This window comes from Ranitomeya imitator, chromosome 3, assembly GCF_032444005.1.
Source record: "Ranitomeya imitator isolate aRanImi1 chromosome 3, aRanImi1.pri, whole genome shotgun sequence".
NCBI lineage: Eukaryota > Metazoa > Chordata > Amphibia > Anura > Dendrobatidae > Ranitomeya > Ranitomeya imitator.
In genome coordinates, this window is record NC_091284.1 from 320,492,688 (window position 1) to 320,513,659 (window position 20,972).

Here is a 20,972-nt window from a genome sequence, read left to right on the forward strand (position 1 = left end):
ACTCTGTGTCTGTTGCTGCGTCCGACCCTAGTGAAGCTGATATCACCTCACGTTTTTCCGGTTGCTGTATTATATATAATGAATACAGCCACGGATCCGGTATCCGTCTTTGCGCCTGTTCTGGGTAGTGATTAATGCTACCCGGTTCTCACAATGTCCCTTTTCTCTGTCCCTCTTCTCCTCAGGCTGGTGATTTGGGCCTGGAAACCGTCATAGGGCTGTTAGAAATTCAGCTGTATGACCTCTCACTATCAGCTCCTTAGCCCAACTGCCATTTCTTCTCTCAGACCAGAATGGATTAAGGGGAGTCTCTGGAGCTCCCCCTTCTGGCCGGAGGTGGTAGTGCAGTCTTGCTATTTTAGTATTTGTACTTACTGTCAGTAACTATTTTTGTGGCAAATACCCCTAGGGGTGCCACATTCCCCCTTAGTTAAGAACAGTACTCCGGGACTGTGGGACAATAACATTTTGAAATAACAATTAATATGTACAGAGTCTTAAAAATGAAAAGTTACAAAAATCACTCAAGGAAACAAAAATAGAGTTCTGTAAAAAGTCACTTCAAATAGCGTCCATTAATACAGTTCTATCCTTGAAGGTATTAGGAACGGCACTGTACTTAGTGTCCAGGAATTTAGTTCCATTTTTCCAACGGAGTTATCAATATAAAGTCTAAAGAAAGTTCAAAAAGAGCAAAAAGCAAAGTTCAAAAAGCAGTCTTTCCGGAGCTTTGATTTAGTGCCTCCGGGCTGATAAAAAGTTCAAGAATATGCAATAAGTTCATACAGACAAGTCTCTGTAGGCACTGGGCTTAAACGTTGCAGACTGATAACAATGACTATACTACATTTTCTGTTTAACTATATATGGCATAACATATATACAATTCACATTATGAGCTTTATAGTTGGTAATCTGCATACCTGGCCGGTAATTGGCCCTGGGTACTACGCTGTGATCTACGTAATAGCGGTATCTCTTCATGTGGTGTACTACTGTCTACTGCGGATGTAGTATCTGCCCGCTCTGCTAAAGATAATTCCATGACTATGGAGTTGGCAAGTCCACCGTGAATGAGATTACTCTGATCAGGAATCTGTTCTTCCTGGCCTGGAACCTCCTGTAGTACGGGGTCAGCCTCTTCCTGTCTTGGGACTTCTGGTATTGGGTTCGGTGTTGGGTAAAAGGCCACCATGGGAACCACTACTGCACCATGGTATGTTAGTAGGGTTTTGGGAAAGTCTCCTATACAGGTGTGATACATTTTCTCTTCTTTTTCCTTTACTGGTTGGACCAGTATGGGTTGAATAACTTCTGGTTCTGGCTGGACAACTTCTGGCTCTTTCAATGCTTCCGGACACAATTTAAGATTGTCTCTTGACACTAGTACAGATGTTAAGCCTCCGTTTTTGCTAATGAGACACATTTTAGGATTATCCATTCTTGTTGGTAAAACTGTGTAGGGTACGGCTTCCCACTGATTGTCTAGTTTATTGGTTCGACGATTTCTCTTGAGCACTTGGTCACCCGGTCTTAATGGGGTCGCTAGAGCATTCTGGTTGAAAGTTCGCTCTTGTCTTTCTCTAGTTTGCTGAAGGCTTCTTTCCACACTCTCTTGCACTTGGCGATACTGCTTTTGCCGTATGATATCCCAATTGGAGTCTTGAACTTCTGCGTCTGGTTTCAGAATTCCCATTTCTAGATCGATTGGTAATTGGCCGGGTCTTGCACGCATAAGGTAAGCTGGGGTGCAGTTGGTGGAGCTTACCGGGACATGATTATATAGATCTACCAAGTCAGGCAATTTCTCTGGCCATTGATTCCTTTCTGTCTCAGGTAAAGTCTTTAGTAGGTCTATTATAATATGGTTCATCTTCTCGCATAAGCCGTTTGTTTGTGGATGATAGGCCGTCGTCCGGATCTTTTTGCAACCATACATATTACAGAATTCTCTGAAGATCTCTGATTCAAAGGCTGTACCTTGGTCGGTGAGAACCTGTTCCGGATATCCATGGGGTCTACAAAAGTACGTTTGGAACGCTTTGGCTGCTGTTTTTGCTGTCAGATCTTTTACGGGTACTACTACCAAGAAGCGTGAATAATGGTCCACGATGGTCAAGGCATAGACATAGCCGGACCGGCTTGGTGTCAACTTCACGTGGTCCATGGCTACAAGTTCAAGTGGTTGTTTGGTGATTATGGGCTGCAGTGGTGCTCTTTGGTTCTTTTGATCGTTTCTTCTGAGGTTGCACGGGCCACAATTTCTGCACCACTGTTCGATTGATTTTCTCATCCCGACCCAATAAAATCTTTCTCTTAGAAGTACTTCTAACTTTTTCCAACCGAAGTGACCAGCACCATTATGGTAAGCTTCGAGGACCATCTTGACATCTTGTTTAGGCACGATAATCTGCCAAACCAATTCATGTGTTTTCGGATTGGTGTACCTTCTACAGAGCTTCCCTTGATACAGGAACATTTTGCCTCTCTCTTTCCAGAGTTGATGCGTCTCTTCTGGGGCATCCTCATCGGGATATGCACTTTGCTCAGTCAGCAGTTCCTTCACCAACTTCACAGCCGGATTGCTGTCTTGAGTGTCAGCCCATCTATGGTGTGCTAACGTATTAAAATTCACCTCTTGTTGTTTCTGATAGGTACTTGACTGATGATGTTTTGCCTTGGGATGATGGAAGGCTGGTAGTTCAATTTCTTCAAGCTCCCCCATTTCTTCTTCTACATCTCTCAAGTGTGGCATCCGGGATAGGGCATCGGCATTTCCATTCTTGCGACCTGCTCGATACTTGATCTTGAAGTTGTAATTAGATAACCGGGCTATCCATCGCTGTTCTAACGCACCTAATTTGGCTGTGTCCAGGTGGGTCAACGGATTGTTGTCAGTATAGACAATAAATTCTGCAGCAGCCAGATAGTGTTTGAAACGTTCAGTCACAGCCCAAACTACTGCCAGTAGTTCCAATTTGAAGGAGCTATAATTTTCTGGATTTCTTTCAGTAGGCCGGAGCTTTCTACTTGCAAAGGCGATGACTTTCTCCCGACCTTCTTGCTTTTGTGACAGCACCGCTCCTAGTCCCACATTACTGGCATCGGTGTAGAGGATGAAAGGTTGATGGTAATCTGGGTATGCCAGAACCTCTTCTCCGGTTAGTGCCTTCTTTAGTTGTTCAAAGGAGTCTTCCCTTTCGTCGTTCCACTGAAAAGGAGGGTTTCGGTTTGAAGGTTTCTTCGTCTGCCCTACCAAGGTGTCTTGCAAGGGTGCTGCCAACTTGGTAAATCCTTTTATAAATCTGCGATAGTAACCCACCAATCCCAGGAATTGTCTCACTTCTTTTGCGCTGGTAGGTCTTGGCCAATCCCTTATGGCGCTTATTTTCTCGGGATCTGGTGCTACTCCCTCCGAACTCACGATGTGTCCCAGGTACTGTACCTTTGGCTTGAGAAGGTGACATTTGGATGGCTTGACTTTCATGCCATACCTGGATAAGGCTTCGAACACTTCTGCCAGGTCTATTAAGTGTTGTTCGTAAGTCTTTGAGTAGACGATCACATCATCTAGGTACAGGAGGACGGTCTCGAAGTTCTTGTGTCCGAGGCAGCATTCCATCAGCCGCTGGAAGGTACCGGATGCGTTGCAGAGTCCGAACGGCATGCGACTAAATTCACATAGACCCATTGGTGTGGTGAATGCCGTCTTTTCCTTATCTCTCTCAGCCACAGGGACTTGCCAATACCCGCTTGTTAAGTCTAAGGTGGAAAAATAATTAGCAGATTTCAAAGCAGTTAAGGACTCTTCTATCCTAGGCAAGGGGTAGGCGTCTTTATGGGTGATGTTATTAATCTTCCGGTAGTCTACGCACATTCTCATGGTTCCGTCCTTTTTTTTTGACAATCACTAGAGGGGCCGCCCAGGGGCTACAGCTGTCTCTTATTACCCCGGCCTGTTTCATTTCCCTCAGCATATCTTTTGCACATTGATAATGAGCGGGCGGTATGGGTCTATATCTTTCTTTTATTGGGGGATGGTCACCTGTGGGGATTGTGTGTTCTACCCCTTCTATCCGTCCGAAGTCCAATGGGTGTTTACTGAAGACTTGTTCATATTCCGTCACTAGCCTATACACCCCTTGTTTTTGATGGGTAGGTGTTGAATTTATGCCCACGTGTAGCTGTTGGCACCAATCCTCCATTTCTCCATCTGAGCCATTGCCTTCCACCTGACAGGTTGGTTCTAAGGGCTCAATGGTTGTGATGGCATTGTTGTCAACAGTATATAGCTTTGCCATTGTAGCATACTTTGGCAAAGTGACCTCTTCCTCTCCACAGTTCAAAAGTCGTACCGGCACTCGTCCCCGGTGTACCTCGACTATCCCTCGTGCTGTGAGTATAGTGGGCCTGCTGTCGGTGTACACTGGTTCTATTAAGGCTTGATAATCTCGTCCCTTAGTACCAATGGCTGCTCTACACCATACCAGCATTTCTGTTTTTGGTGGGATTACAATAGACGTTGGATCACTTACCCTCACACTGCCGATTTCTCCACCTGCAACTTCTACCTGTTGCCTTAACATCAATACTTTTATTTCCCTCCGGAGAACTCTATGCCAGCAGGATTGGGCAGTTTCAGCAATTTGCTGTAAGACAGAAATGACTTCGGAAAAGCAGTTCTCTAACACATTCATTCCTATCAATACAGTTGGTTTACAGTTCCGCCGGTCAACATCAACAACAATTATTCCAATGTACAAAACGAAAAAATAGAAAGCAGCACAGCCCGATATAGAGTGGCCAGATGGAGTCACTGCGGGAACCACTGAGCTCAGCATGCACAGTGAGGTGCACGCGTCCAAGGCACAGCAAACATGTAGATCAAAAAATGAAGAAAGACGCGGCAACACTCACCGATCCTGTAAAGCGGGCTTTACCTCTTTATTCAAGTAAGTGTGAGACCATCTTCACGGCACGGGGGAAACAAAATGAAGGAGGTGAGCGGGGGAGAGGACAACAGCCGTTTCGCGCCTGCACCGGCGCTTCTACGGGTCCACCTGGCACCTGGCAGCTAAGTAGATTTGGGCTATTGCCCTCCCCTGGCTGCCTTGTATATTACGTTTATTAATATGCTGAGACTGTACATTATTGTCACATTGATCTGCTCTTAGTCTGATGCCTAGGGAATGATTAGATTTTTTATATTGTATTATGTGACAAGAACACTATTTTTCTGCATTAGTTGTGTATGCTGTGTCACATCCCTTACCAGTTATCCTGGCATTAGCGGCATATATTGCCTTAGACTGTTCTAAGAGGATCTGTCAGTAACAGTCTGCTGACATATTTTGAACCTGGTTGCTTTAAGGTTATTTTTCCTACCCTGGTCATTAATGCCATTGGGCGTTAATTTGCAACCTCTTGTAGTGCTGACTGCATTTACCTATTTTGGGTTTTTCCTAGCCAGCACTTTTGAGTTTAGCTTCTATGGTACAAGATTTTTTGCTTATATTTAGCATCCAGAAGAAGCTTTGTTGCAGGATGCCATATAGCTTTGGGGTTGTTTATTTTTGTTTTTTTCTTTTTTTGTGCACCTGAGTATTGTTTCAGACCTTCCTTCATCTCTTTATATGGCTTATTGTTTTCCCACCTGTAGCTCGCTAGTGATTTAAAAGGGTGAGTTGGGGTCAGCCGTCGTTGAGTGGGGGCGCCAATTCGATCTATTAGGGTGCCAACCTCCACTGATAGGTAGGGATAGCAGCTAAGTGTAGGGCTGTCTGACAGGATAGGTGCACAATTGGATCCTGTTTTTCTCATTTTTGTGTTTCACTGGGTTATGGTAGTTTTTTAATATATACTAATAAATTTATGTTTTAAGGGATTACATGTTACATGACTTCTCGCTTAGCATGGCCACTTAACTGCATCATCAGGAGACTAACACGCTGAACTTCACCCACAGGGAACATGTCAAAATGGGCCAGCATCTTTTCTCTGAAATCGTCAAGGGTATTAGGCTCACCTTCATACATTGGAAGCCATGGGCCACCCGGGGTATATGGCATCAGCACCGGCATGATGGGCGCCACTCCTTGCACCGCTGCGCTGCCGGACTCTCTATTGACACTCTGTCTTTCAGCTGCATTAGCGTTGCCGGGTGCTGCGGCGTCTCCGTGCTGCGACATACTGTGCCCCCTTAGTTATTCCGAACCCTTCCGGTCCTCCGCTTCCGTCGGGATAGTGTAGATTCGTTCCGCTGTGCAGCAGGATCGATTTTCCTCTTGCTCTGATGTCAGAGCGCTCAGCTTGGTGCCGCCCACAATGACACGCCCCCTGCTGCTCTCACCCACCGCGCTCTGTAATGGCGGATTCTGAAGTTTTTCAGTTAGACTGGGGCTCAGGTGATGGCGTAGCTCAATTAACAGTCTCGTGCCTAACGGTTATGAAGTGATTACCTCAGGGGATGGCGGCCATCTTTACTCCATTATAACCAATGGGGAAAAGTCACTTTCAATAGTTTTCAATGGGGAATGGATTTTTCTTTAATAAAGTCAATTTTCAAGATTTTTCATCCCAGTTTTCACAGTTTTGGGCTCCAATCACGGCACACAATACCCGGTATACGGGCTGGCTAGATCCTGTTCGTGACGCCAATTGTGACGCCCGAGAGACCGGGGTACCCAACACCGGACCAATGGGGTCTGTCTCTTGAGGGGAATGTCACAGGTGGCTTGACCCGGTGCTGTGGCCTCAGGCAATGCACAGTGTAAGGGGTATCGTGAGGGGACAGGCACTTACTTGATCAGCAGCAGGTTCTCCCAGCGGTGATGATCCCAATCCTGGATAGATGGCTATTGTCCAAATGAAAGACTGAGGCACTGAAACGTTTAACCAGTTTACTTTAACATAAAAGGATTTACAACCAGTCCTGTCACCGGCGTCTGTATGGGAACTCTGAGTTACTTTGACCCTGCCGGGGTCTTCGCCTCTTATTGTGCGCAATTTCTGTGTGGCCCTGCTGCTGTATGTGAACTGGCTGCCGGCCCAATCTGTCCCCTCCGGGTCCTGGTTCGACGGGCAACCCGAGTCCTTTTATCGGCTTACCCCCTCCGGGAGTACCGCTGAACTCTGTGTCTGTTGCTGCGTCCGACCCTAGTGAAGCTGATATCACCTCACGTTTTTCCGGTTGCTGTATTATATATAATGAATACAGCCACGGATCCGGTATCTGTCTTTGCGCCTGTTCTGGGTAGTGATTAATGCTACCCGGTTCTCACAATGTCCCTTTTCTCTGTCCCTCTTCTCCTCAGGCTGGTGATTTGGGCCTGGAAACCGTCATAGGGCTGTTAGAAATTCAGCTGTATGACCTCTCACTATCAGCTCCTTAGCCCAACTGCCATTTCTTCTCTCAGACCAGAATGGATTAAGGGGAGTCTCTGGAGCTCCCCCTTCTGGCCGGAGGTGGTAGTGCAGTCTTGCTATTTTAGTATTTGTACTTACTGTCAGTAACTATTTTTGTGGCAAATACCCCTAGGGGTGCCACATTTACGTGAATAATATCAAACTGCAACAAATTAAAGTATATCAAACGATATCAAAAGGGGAAATCAGCCAGCCTCAGGGACAGCTGGCTGACAGGAGGGGAGGGGTTACACACTTTGATACACTTTGATAGGGGCGGGGCACCTGTCAGATTGAGTTTGACGAAACCACCCGATTATACACTACTTGTGGTAAATTCTAAATAAAAAAGTCAAGAAGCCAGCGCTGCCTATGGTTAGCACGCAATACGTAAAGTTCATATGCACATATTGATTTCTAACTGTCCTTTAAACTGAGACATTTAGCAAACAATTGATCAGTTCTTTGAGCTGCCACGTCACGGCATTCTGAGATGGGGCAGTCCTACGCTACTTTTTTTATATACGCTGTGCCATTACGGCCTCCTAAATGTATTAAAAGCAAGACTATATTAAATGCAAATGTACCTGGAGCATTTCTGAAACACTCCCATGGCGCCAAAAGGGCAAGCGCAGATAAAGGTCGACCAGGTCCGGACAAGACATCCGGACATTTCAGATCTGACCTCCACACTGCCAAACCAGCAACCATGGATGAAGGGTGAAACAGGCCCAGATGTGGTAAATCCTATATTTTCTTTACAGGTACCTTCCAGTGCGGAAGAGCAGGAGCAGGCAAGTGGAAATGAAGCTTCCCAGGGTCGTCGGACTCAAGTTTCTGAGGAGGAAAGACGGGGTGTATTCTTTTCATCAGAGTTATAATAGAATTTGTTTGCAGTTTTACTTAAAAATCTTTTTTCTATTTGATCTATAGGTTCCACAACGGGAAGAAGCCATCTTGGAAATTGACAACGAACAACTGATCAACCTTGTGCAAGAGCGAGTACCGTTGTGAGACACTCGTGACCGTCAGCACTCCGACAATGTGGTGATTCGATGACTCTGGGAAGAAGTGGCAACATCGCTGCTGGATGATTGGGACCATGCCATGCCAAGTGCCAGAAATTCTTTTGGTAAGTATTGCAATGTGGTCTGACATGGCAGTGAACCTGTTAATGTATGTGCATTGTTTTCCAATTAGTTTTTTCCTTTTTTTATCACTTAACAGTGAAGAGAATCAAAATCCATTGGCGATCCATGAAGGACCGCTTCAACAAGGACGTCAGAGAGAAGATTCGGGTTCAAAGTGTTCTGCTCAAGGGTTAAGAAAGTATAAGTATCACCGCATTCTTGGTTTTCTGAGGCCTGCGCTTGGTCAGCGAACGTAAGTATCTTTTGTGTTGCTTTTTTTGTGTTTAACTAATGTTTAGCTTTTATTTTTCACACAGATCCTGGTGTAGCACAGCACAACTTGGATCATCCTCTGCTGAAGAGGCCCCTCATTGACCAGCCAATTAACAGACATATTCCCAATCATCCACCAGCAATGGAGCAACCTGGCAGGCTTCACAGGCTGGGGAACAGGCAGCCGGTACATCTGGTTTTCCCCTCTCCCAGCCATCTTCCTCTGCATTAGTTGGGTCTTCTCGTCTTCTCGTCAGCGGCGGAAGGCCTGGGAGAGGCCAAGCATGCCCGAGTTTATGCACTTAAGCTCAGTCTTCCAGGATGGGATTAGGGTGCTTGGTGATAGACTGAAGAGTGGGTTCACCCATGTGAACACACTTTTACAGGATGTTAACAAACCCTTGACCGTCTGGAAGCCGACCTTGAGAGACCAGCGAGACATTTCTTCTCAACAGTAGAGCGGAGCATGTTGGAAAACCTTACGCCTCAACTCCTGCTGAACGTGATGTAGGCCTGCCAGGCTACTTACAGCCACGCATTGCAGCAGCAGCAGTCCCAAAGCTACAATCCACAGGTCGGAGAATATTGCCAGCAGCCAAACATCTACTTTCAAACTCCCACAGCACCGAACTATCTTCCACCACCACAGCCTCCAGTTCAGAGATCCACCACGCTGCCAAGTTCAGCACCCCTGCAGCCAGCAGTATCCATGATGCTGCCCATTCCAGTACCCCTGCAGCCATCAGTATCCACGACGCTGCCCAATCCAGCACCCCTGCAGCCATCAGTGTCCACAATGCTGCCCATTCCATCACCCCTCAGCCAGCAGTATCCACGACGCTGCCCATTCCATCACCCCTGCAGCCAGCAATATCCACGTCCTAAACCCAATCACCCCTATCCTAAACCCCGATCCTAAACCCAATCACCCCTATCCTAAACCCAATTTTTTTGTTAAATTTTGTTAAGGCAGCTGCTACTAAGGCAAATAAAATAATGGGATGCATTAAAAGAGGCATAGATGCTCATGAGGAGAACATAATTTTACCGCTATACAAGTCACTAGTTCGACCACACTTAGAATAGTACAGTTCTGGTCTCTGGTGTATAAGAAAGACATAGCTGAACTAGAGCGGGTGCAGAGAGGAGCGACCCAGGTTATTAGAGGACTGGGGGGTCTGCAATACCAAGATAGATTATTACACTTGGTGCTATTTAGTTTGGAAAAACGAAGGCTAAGGGGTGAACTTATTTTAATGTATAAATATATGAGGGGACAGTACAAAGACCTTTCTGATGATCTTTTTAATAATAGACCTGAGACAGGGGCAAGGGGGCATCCTCTACGACTGGAGGAAAGAAGGTTTATGCATAATAACAGACGCGGATTCTTTACTGTAAGAGCAGTGAGACTATGGAACTCTGCCGTATGATGTTGTAATGAGTGATAAATTACTTAAATTTAAGAGGGGACTGGATGCCTTTTTTGAAAAGTATAATGTTACAGGTTATATTTACTAGATTCCTTGACAGGGTCTTGATCCAGGGAACCAGTCTGATTGCCGTATGTGGAGTCGGGAGGAATTTTTTCCCCAATGTGGAGCTTACACATGTTTTTTTTTTGCCTTCCTCTGGATCAACATGTTAGGGCATGTTAGGTTAGGCTATGGGTTGAACTAGATGGACCTAAAGTCTTCCTTCAACCTTAATAACTATGTTACTATGTAAATAAAATTTGTATTTTTTTGCACAATATCTGTGTTTTATTTGTATCTTTATGCGTTGCCGCCGCAAACACACACAGGTGTGTATTGTATTGTTTAGGGAACTTGTAAGTTTAACTGGAGGTATTTTATTATTTGATTAAGCAAGAATTACAGGTACATTGTAAAATTAAAGGTAGATTTTAACATTAAAGGTACATTGTAAAATTACAGGTAAATTTTAAAATTACATGTACATTTGAACAGGTACATTTTAACATTACATGTACATTTTAACAATAGAGGGACATTTTATCATTACAGGGACTTTTAACATTAAAGGAAAATTTTACTTAGCGGCTTAAACCATTCCGTCTTGCCATGCAACACGTCCATTATCAGAAACAAAATAAGCAGCAATCTCATTCCTTATCTGAGCAACTTCCACTGTAGTCCTCAGAGGGTGATCTTGGTAAACATGCAATGAAAGAGGTTCCTCAGGTTCTAAGTTTGGTCGCTCTTTTACCAGGATGTAGTTGTGCAGAAGAACACAAGCTTTCACAATCTCATCAATAGTCTCAATTTTTAGATTAATGGTTGTTCCCAAAATGCGCCATTTAAAAACCAGCAATCCAAAAGCACACTGAACAGTTCTTCTTGCCCTTGTCAGTCGGAAGTTGTAAATCTTTTTTGTGTGATTTAAGTCCCGACTTGAGTACGGTTTGGGGAGGTTGGCACAGAACTTTGTTCTGTACAAAGTTGAATGTGCTGACAACAAAATCACACAAAAATCATCAATGGAAATCAAATGTATTAACCAATGGAAGCCTGGATTTGGAACGATACGCAAAATCAAAGTGGAAAATCAAATTACAGGCTGGTCCAACTTCAGTGGAAATGCCTCAAAACAAGGAAATGATGCTCAATAGTGTGTGTGTGTGGCCTCCACGTGCCTGTATGACCACCATTCAATGCCTGGACATGCTACTGATGAGGCGGTGGATGGTCTCCTGAGGGATCTCCTCCCAGAACTGGACTAAAGCATCCACAAATTCCTGGGCAGTCTGTGCTGCAATGTGACCGTTGGTGAATGGTGCGAGACATGATGTCCCAGATGTGTACAATCGGATTCAGGTCTGGGGAATGGGCAGGCCAGTCCATAGCTTCAATGCAGGAACCGCTAACACACTCCAGCCACATGAGGTCTGGCATTGTCCTGCATTAGGAGGAACCCAGGGTCAACCGCACCAGCATATTGTCTCACAAGGGGTCTGAGGATCTCATCTCGGTACCTAATGGCAGTTAGGCTGCCTTTGGCAAATACATGGAGGGCTGTGTGGCCCTCCAAAGAAATGCCACTCCATTTCTCACACACTGCCAAACCGGTCATGCTGAAGGATGTTGCAGGCAGCAGATTGCTCTCCACGCCGTCTCCAGACTCTGTCACATGTGCTCTGTGTGAACCTGCTGTCATCTGTGAAGAGCACAGAGCGCCAGTGGCGAATTTGCCAATCCTGGTGTTCTGTGGCAAATGCCAAGCGTCCTGCACAGTGTTGAGCTGTGAGGACAACCCCCATCTGTGGACGTCGGGCACTCAGATCATCCTCATGGAGTCGGTTTCTAACCATTTGTGCAGACACATGCACATTTGTGGCCTGCTGGAGGTCATTTTGCAGGGCTCTGGCAGTGCTCCTCCTGTTTCTCCTTGCACAAAGGCTGAGGTAACGGTCATGCTGCTGGGTTGTTGCCCTCCTATGGCCCCCTCCACGTCTCCTGGTGTATTGGCCTGTCTCCTGGTAGCGCCTCCAGCCTCTGGACACTACGCTGATAGACACATCAATCCTTCTTGCCACAGCTCGCATTGATGTGCCATCCTGGAAAAGCTGCACTACCTGACCCACTTGTGTGGGTTGTAGCATCCGTCTCATGCTACCACAAGTGTGACAGCACAACCAACATTCAAAAGTGACCAAAACATCAGCCAGAAAGCATTGGTAATGAGATGTGGTATGTGGTCCCCACCTACAGAACCACTCCTTTGCAAGGGGTGTCTTGATAATTACCAATAATTTCCATCTGTTGTCAATTCCATTTGCACAATAGCATGTGAAATTGATTGTCAATCAGTGTTGCTTCCTAAGTGGACAGTTTGATTTCACAGAAGTTTGATTTACTTGGAGTTATATTCTGTTGTTTAAGTGTTCCCTTTATTTTTTTGAGCAGTGTATGTAGAAATCCCATGAGACACGCCTACTGGGTGTCTCATGCAAAGGAAAAGCTGCTGTGAAGAATTGGAAATATCTAATGCATGCGCATAAACAATGCAAACGCATGCCAAAACGCATTCAATCACGTGCACACGTGTTTTTTTGGAGTCATGCATAAGATGATACGGATAAAAAACGCTGTGTAAGCATGCATTTGCGCATGCAGATGATACGCTACGCACATATACACATATGTGAACCTAGCCTTAGTTACTTGTCTCACACTGGTAAATCCCCTTTCATGTAAAATATGCTCTGGAGGCAGACTTATCTTCCAGACAGTGTCCTAACCATAGCCTTGAAGAGGTAATTTATAAAAAGTGCTAAAAGATGATTTCTCAGTAACAACACTGCTGATATGAGACACACAGGTGTCACGCTCCTCAAGAATCTATAACCTGTATGCCCTTATTATTAGTTTAGATAGGTCAAATATGGTTACCTATTCCCTTTAAGCGTTAATAATTATGTCAAATGCTGTAAAATATTATAATCAGACATTTATTATATCTGTCATAAAGGTGACTATAAAGAAACTGAAGCACTTTTTTGAGAATTATTAAATATCATACATGCTGCAATATCCATCCCATTATAATCTGGTCTACTAAATGCTTTATGAAATATTAAATAATTCACAGGGTAATTGATTATAAGACAAGTCGTGATTAATATGATGAACATAATAGTGCAGTAAAAAGTGAGGATACAAATTATAGAAGAAACTCTTAAAATATATAAATAAAGATAATTGTAGTGCTGATGTCACGCCGTAAGCGGCGTTAAAGGGGCAGGAGGGCGTACTGGAACCCGCACCTGTCCCTACCACTTTAATGGGGCCCTGGCTTTCCCTTATCTCGGGGGTACCCATGATGGTTAGGAGGCCCGAGCCGCCAGCGTCTCCCTGTCTCCTGTGCAGGCCCTATAAATGGCCCCCTCTCCCCCCCAGGGAGGAGGACTGCACCAGTGTATAAACACAACAATAAACAGGGTATCAGACAAGGTAACTAAAAGTCTTAAACTCACCAAATGCTCACACAACCACAGAGGGTACACATAGAAGGGAAGAGAAGGAGAAAACTAGGCAGGAAAACAGGTTTTACAAGCAACCAAAACAACAGACACCAATCTCTGTAATAAACCTCCAAGCTCCAAATATCACTCTCCTTCAATCTCCAAGCCAAGCAGCAGAACTGATCACTGACACTAAGGCTGGGTCTATATAGAGGAGGAGATTACAAAAATCCACTTCAGCTGAGAGACCCAGCTCACAGCAACTTAGCAAATAAGGTTAACTCCTGCACTGCTGGCACAAAGCAGCCAGGTCAAAATACAGGAGAAGTGCTTCTGTTCACTGTGTGTGAATGAGGCCCAGAGCGCTGCGGTTCTCTGGAACCTCTCTGTCGCGGTAGCCCCGTGACAGTACCCCCCTTCTACAAGGGACCTCTGGAACCTCAGTACCAGGTTTCTCAGGATGAGCTGTATGAAATGCCCGAACCAACCTAACCGCATGGACATCGGCAGCGGGTACCCATGTCCTCTCCTCAGGACCGTACCCTCTCCAGTGTACCAGATATTGTAGGGACCAACGAACTAAATGAGAATCCATAACCCTGGAAATCTGGAACTTGAGATTTCCATCAACAAGGACCGGAGACAGAGGTGAAGGGGACGGATTGGATGACGCCACAACCTTCTTGAGTAAGGAGCGATGAAAAACATTATGGATTTTAAATGACTGAGGCAAAGCCAGCCGAAAAGCAACAGAATTCACGACGACCACGATCCTATAAGGGCCAATGAACCTAGGGCCCAATTTCCATGAAGGAACTCTCAGTTTAATATTTTTCGAGGACAACCAAACCCAATCACCCACACACAGGTCCGGACCTTCCACACGTCTCCGATCAGCTGCATTCTTATAACTGGAACCCATCCTCTTTAATTTATCAAGAACCTCTTGCTAGACGGACGTGATGGTCGAAGAAAACCTCTCCTCTTCAGGCACCCCTGAGGAATCCTTCCTATTAAAAGAACTGAATTGAGGATGAAAACCATATGCCCCGAAAAAAGGGGACTTACCAGTGGACTCATGAGTACGGTTGTTTATAGCATACTCTGCCAATGGTAAGTATTTAACCCAGGGGCGGACACAGACTGCAGAGGGCCCCTGTGCAAGAAATCTTCCCGAGTCCCCCCCCTCCATAGCGCAACAAAGTTATGTAAACATATCAGTTTAGAACACAATTATCAACTTTAAATAATAAATTTAAGTTCCATACTTAACAACTGAATATAACACAAAGCAGTCATTCAATTGATGTCATATCTGCACAGAAGACACTTGCAGATCATCCTGTCAGCCAATCACAGATGTGCTTGTAAGGAAGTGTGTGTTTGGCTGAGAGGTAACCATGCACAAATGTCACTGTGCACTCCATATAACCTTAAACATGTACCAGGCGCTCTGTAGATCTCTATCCCCATCCACCCCCTATATAGTGGATCGATCATTTTAATACATTTATTCCAGGGGGGCCGGCCCTTCCCCTACCTAGACCAGTGATTAATTAATTGCTCCCCTCACTCCCCCCACTTTCATGTATAATGTAAAGACCCAGTCCTGCGGATCACTGAGGCTCTGGGAAGAGTGCAAAAATTTCTGCCCGTGCACAGCAACAGTGAGTCACAAGCAGAGCAACCTTCAGTGACTCACTGTGACTGAGAGGCCATCACCCTCCCTCCCTGGTCCAGCGTCTGCTACCCGTCACCTCACCGCAGACCACAGCAATGACAGCCGGCTGGACAGCAGCATAATATATGCTAGCAGGTGAGGAGGGGGGCCCGTTTAACTGTCATATCACATGCATGCAGCATAGCTGGCCCCCCTGCTTCTCCCGTTAGCAGTAATACTACCGCTAGCTGTCATTCACATTCATTGCTTTGTATGCCCGTCGGGGGCCTCCTCCCACTCTGGGCCCCTGTGCGGTTGCACAGGTTGAACAGGCGGTATGTCCGCCCATGATTTAACCCAGTCCTCCTGATTTTCTGAAATGAAACACCTGAGATAAGTTTCAAGATTTTGATGTACACGTTCTGTTTGACCATTAGATTGAGGATGAAAAGCTGAAGAAAATGACAAATGAATCCACAACCGGCTGCAAAAAGCCCTCCAAAACTTAGAAATAAACTGCACCCCACGGTCTGATACAATATCTGAAGGAACACCATGCAATCTCACAACCTCCTTGATAAAGATCTGTGCCAGAGTCTTGGCATTAGGTAACGCGGGAAGAGCAATAAAATGTGACATCTTGCTAAATCTGTCAACTACGACTAAAATAACTGTATTACCCTCAGAAACTGGTAAGTCAGTGATGAAGTCTATTGACAAATGGGTCCAAGGTCTATTGGGAATCTCCAGAGATTGAAGAGACCCAGACGGGCTAGTACAAGGCGTCTTGGAACGCGCACACACACTGCAGGCAGCGACATATTCCTGTACATCATGATTTACCCTAGACCACCAAAAACGCCGAGTCAGAAGGTCCGAGGTAACCTTACTTCCAGGGTGTCTGGCCAGAACCGAATCATGATGTTCATTGATGAGCCTAAGACGAAGATTAGGAGGAACGTACAGTTTACCTAAAGGACAGGCTGCTGGGGCGTCCCCCTGCACCTCTACCACCTTTCTCTCAAGATCCGAATTAATTGCGGCGACAATTACACCCTTCTGCAGTATAGGACCTGGCTCAGAGTTATCCCCACCCCCTGGAAAACAATGGGATAACGGCCTTGACATTCTTGCTTCCCAGCCTATACGTAATGTAGAAATTGAACCTGGTGAAGAACAGAGACCACCTAGCTTGCCTAGGTGTGAGACGCTTTGCAGATTCTAAATACAACAGATTTTTGTGATCTGTGATCACCATAACTGGGTGAAGTGCTCCCTCCAAAAAATGGCTCCATTCTTCAAATGCCCATTTAATTGCCAACAGTTCCCTGTTAGCAATATCATAATTCCTCCCAGTAGGTGATAATTTTTTCGAGAAAAATGCACATGGATGCCACTTACTTGGAGAAATCCCCTGTGACAATACTGCTCCCACCCCCACCTCAGAGGCATCCACCTCTACCACAAATGGCTGCGTGATGTCAGGCTGTATTAGTATGGGTACATATACCTCCTATTAATTACAGTGTATTCCGCATTTCTAGTGCAAATGTTGCTTTTTTTTCAGCGAAAAAAATCGCATTGCGGAAAAAAGAGCAACATGTTCATTAAAAATGCGGAATTGCGGGGATTCCGCACACCTAGGAGTGCATTGATCTGCTTACTTTCCGCATGGGGCTGTGCACACCATGCGGGAAGTAAGCAGATTATGTGCGGTTGGTACCCAGGGTGGAGGAGAGGAGACTCTCCTCCACGGACTGGGCACCATATAATTAGTAAAAAAAAAAAAGAATTAAAATAAAAAATAGTCATATACTTAACCTCTGATGGCCCCGGTTTCTTCCCGCCTCTCTGCGCTGCATGCTGCCGCTTCTGTTCTTATAGATGGTCTGTGTGAAGGACCTACGATGACGTCGCGGTCCTGTGATTGGTCGCGTGACCGCTCACGTGACCGCGACGTCATCGAAGGTCCTGCACACACACACCATCTATAGGAATGGACGCCGCTGAGGAGATCGGCTGTCTGCAGGGTGAGTATAACCATTTTTTAAATTTTTTTTTATTATTTTTAAACATTCTATTTTTTACTATAGATGCAGCATAGGCAGCATCTATAGTAAAAAGTTGGTCACACTTGTCAAACACTATGTTTGACAAGTGTGACCAACCTGTCAGTCAGTTTTCCAAGCGCTGCTACAGATCGCTTGGAAAACTTTAGCTTTCTGCAAGCTAATTTCGCTTGCAAAATGCTAAGAAAAACGCGAAAAAAACGCAAAAAAAAAAAAATGCGGATTTCTTGCAGAAAATTTCCGATTCTCTTCAGGAAATTTCTGCAAGAAATCCGGACGTGTGCACATACCCTAAGGCCTTAAGGTCCTCAGGACGCTCCCACTCCAGGACCGCCTTGACCTTAGCTGGACCCATATGAAATCCTGTGGAGGATAAGAAATAACCCAAGAACGGAATCTCTTTGACCACGAACATACATTTCTCAAGTTTGGCAAATAGTTTATTGTCCCTGGGTACCTGAAGGACCTGCTGTACATGATCCTGATGGGATTCGAGGTCAGGGGAATAAATTAAGATGTAATCGAGATATACCACCACAAACTTACCAATCAGATGACTAAGTAAATCATTGACAAAGCGTTGGAACACCGCAGGAGCACCACACAATCCAAAAGGCATGACCAAGTTCTCGTAATGTCCCTCTGGAGTATTAAACGCCGTTTTCCATTCATCCCCCTCCTTCATCCGAATTAGATTATATGCCCCCCTGAGGTCTAATTTGGAGAACCACTTAGCCCCCACGATTTGATTAAAGAGGTCCAGAATAAGAGGGAGCGGGAAGGAATCCCGGACTGTAATTTGATTCTATTCACTGAAGTCTAAGCATGGGCGTAAACCCCCGTCCTTCTTCTTTACAAAGAAGAACCCAGCAGCAATGGGTGATGACGAGGGTCTGATATGACCCTTGGCCAGACTCTCCGTGATATAGTCCTTCATAGCCTGTCCCTCTGGGGCAGAGATGTTGTATAGCCTACTCTTAGGCAGTTTAGCACCAGGAATTAGATGTATGGCGCAATCATAAGGACGGTGTGGAGGTAGCTCTTGACTCCCCTCCTCAGTGAATACATCCTCAAAATCTGAGATGAACTCCAGCAGAACCTGAGAACTCAACCCGGCCGAGTGCCCAGGCAATGTTCCAGGCAAAACCCACTCCATCTAATAATCTCCCGAGTCTGCCAGTCTAACACCGGGTTGTGTAACGTGAGCCATGGTAAACCGAGAACTACAAGCGACGGCAATCCCCCGAACACATAACAATCTATTGACTCAGAGTGCAATGCCCCTATTTGTAGGCTCACCCCACGGACGATCTGAGTGAAAGTCCCTTGGCTGAAAGGTGCAGAGTCAATAGCAATTATAGGTATGGGTCTAGACAACTCTTGAGTCTTAAGCCCATGTGCCTGAACAAACCCAGCATCAATTAAATTAAACCCTGCCCCAGAGTCCAGAAAGGCAGAGATATTGAGCCTACTTTCACCAAGACGAATCTCGGCTGGTAGGAAAAATTGTGGTTTACCTAAGGAGGAAACTAGTACACCCGAGGTGCCAACCTCCCCGCAAGCCGGGCTCAATAGTTTCCGGCGGTTGTCTTTTAGAAGGACACACATTCACATAATGACCCGTTCTGTCACAAAAAAACATGCACCTCTCTTTCGCCGTACCACCGCAGCCCCCTTAGAACGAGATGCGCCACCCAACTGCATAGGTTCTCCTAGAGACTCAGAATCTGGTGAGTCCAAATCTGAATTACCCTTGAAAAGCGGCGATTCATTAAGTCTCTGGCGCACACGGATCGCAAGAGACATAGCTGCCTCCAGTGTGGTTGGTGTCTCCTGTAGGGCGAAGGCATCTTTTATTTTATCAGATAGGCCCTGATAAAATTGACTGCGGAGTGCAGGGTCATTCCACTTTGTGTCAGTAGCCCATCTCCGAAACTCAGAGCAGTACTCCTCTACTGGCCGGTCTCCCTGTGTAAGATGGCGTATTGTGGACTCAGCGAGGGAGACGAGGTCAGGATCATCATACACTTGACCTAAGGCTTGAAAAAACTCCTCCACAGTCCGTAACGGCAAAGCGTCAGCGGGAAGTGAAAAAGCCCAGGCCTGAGGGTCACCTTGTAGGAGCGGTACTACAATTCCAACCCTCTGCTCCTCTGAACCTGAAGTGTGAGGACGCAACCTAAAATACAATTTACAGGCCTCCCTGAAAGTAACAAATTTGTTGCGCCCCCCAGAGAACCGGTCAGGTAACGCAATTTTAGGCTCCAACGTAGCTTGTGGAGGTGTAGAAACCCCTGCAGTGGCCACTGGAGTGCGCTGTACAACCGCCGAGCGGAAGTCAGCCACCTCTAGACTTAGCTGCTGTAATTGTCCAGCTAAAGCAGCAATGGGGTCCATATTGGACCAAGAAAATTTTAAGGGTCAGTGATACTGTCACGCCGTAAGCGGCGTTAACCCCTTCATTACCCAGCCTATTTTGACCTTAAAGACCTTGCCGTTTTTTGCAATTCTGACCAGTGTCCCTTTATGAGGTAATAACTCAGGAACGCTTCAATGGATCCTAGCGGTTCTGAGATTGTTTTTTCGTGACATATTGGGCTTCATGTTAGTGGTAAATTTAGGTCAATAAATTCTGTGTTTATTTGTGATAAAAACGGAAATTTGGCGAAAATTTTGAAAATTTCGCAATTTTCACATTTTGAATTTTTATTCTGTTAAACCAGAGAGTTATGTGACACAAAATAGTTAATAAATAACATTTCCCACACGTCTACTTTACATCAGCACAATTTTGGAAACAAAATTTTTTTTTGCTAGGAAGTTATAAGGGTTAAAATTTGACCAGCGATTTCTCATTTTTACAACGAAATTTACAAAACCATTTTTTTTAGGGACCACCTCACATTTGAAGTCAGTTTGAGGGGTCTATATGGCTGAAAATACCCAAAAGTGACACCATTCTAAAAACTGCACCCCTCAAGGTGCACAAAACCACATTCAAGAAGTTTATTAACCCTTCAGGTGCTTCACAGCAGCAGAAGCAACATGGAAGGAAAAAATGAACATTTAACTTTTTAGTCACAAAAATGATTTTTCAGCAACAATTTTTTTATTTTCCCAATGGTAAAAGGAGAAACTGAACCACGTAAGTTGTTGTCCAATTTGTCCTGAGTACGCTGATACCTCATATGTGGGGGTAAACCACTGTTTGGGCGCACGGCAGGGCTTGGAAGGGAAGGAGCGCCATTTGACTTTTTGAATGAAAAATTGGCTGCACTCTTTAGCGGACACCATGTCACATTTGGAGAGCCCCCGTGTGCCTAAAAATTAGAGCTCCCCCACAAGTGACCCCATTTTGGAAACTAGACGCCCCAAGGAACTTATCTAGATGCATAGTGAGCCCTTTAAACCCCCAGGTGCTTCACAAATTGATCCGTAAAAATGAAAAAGTA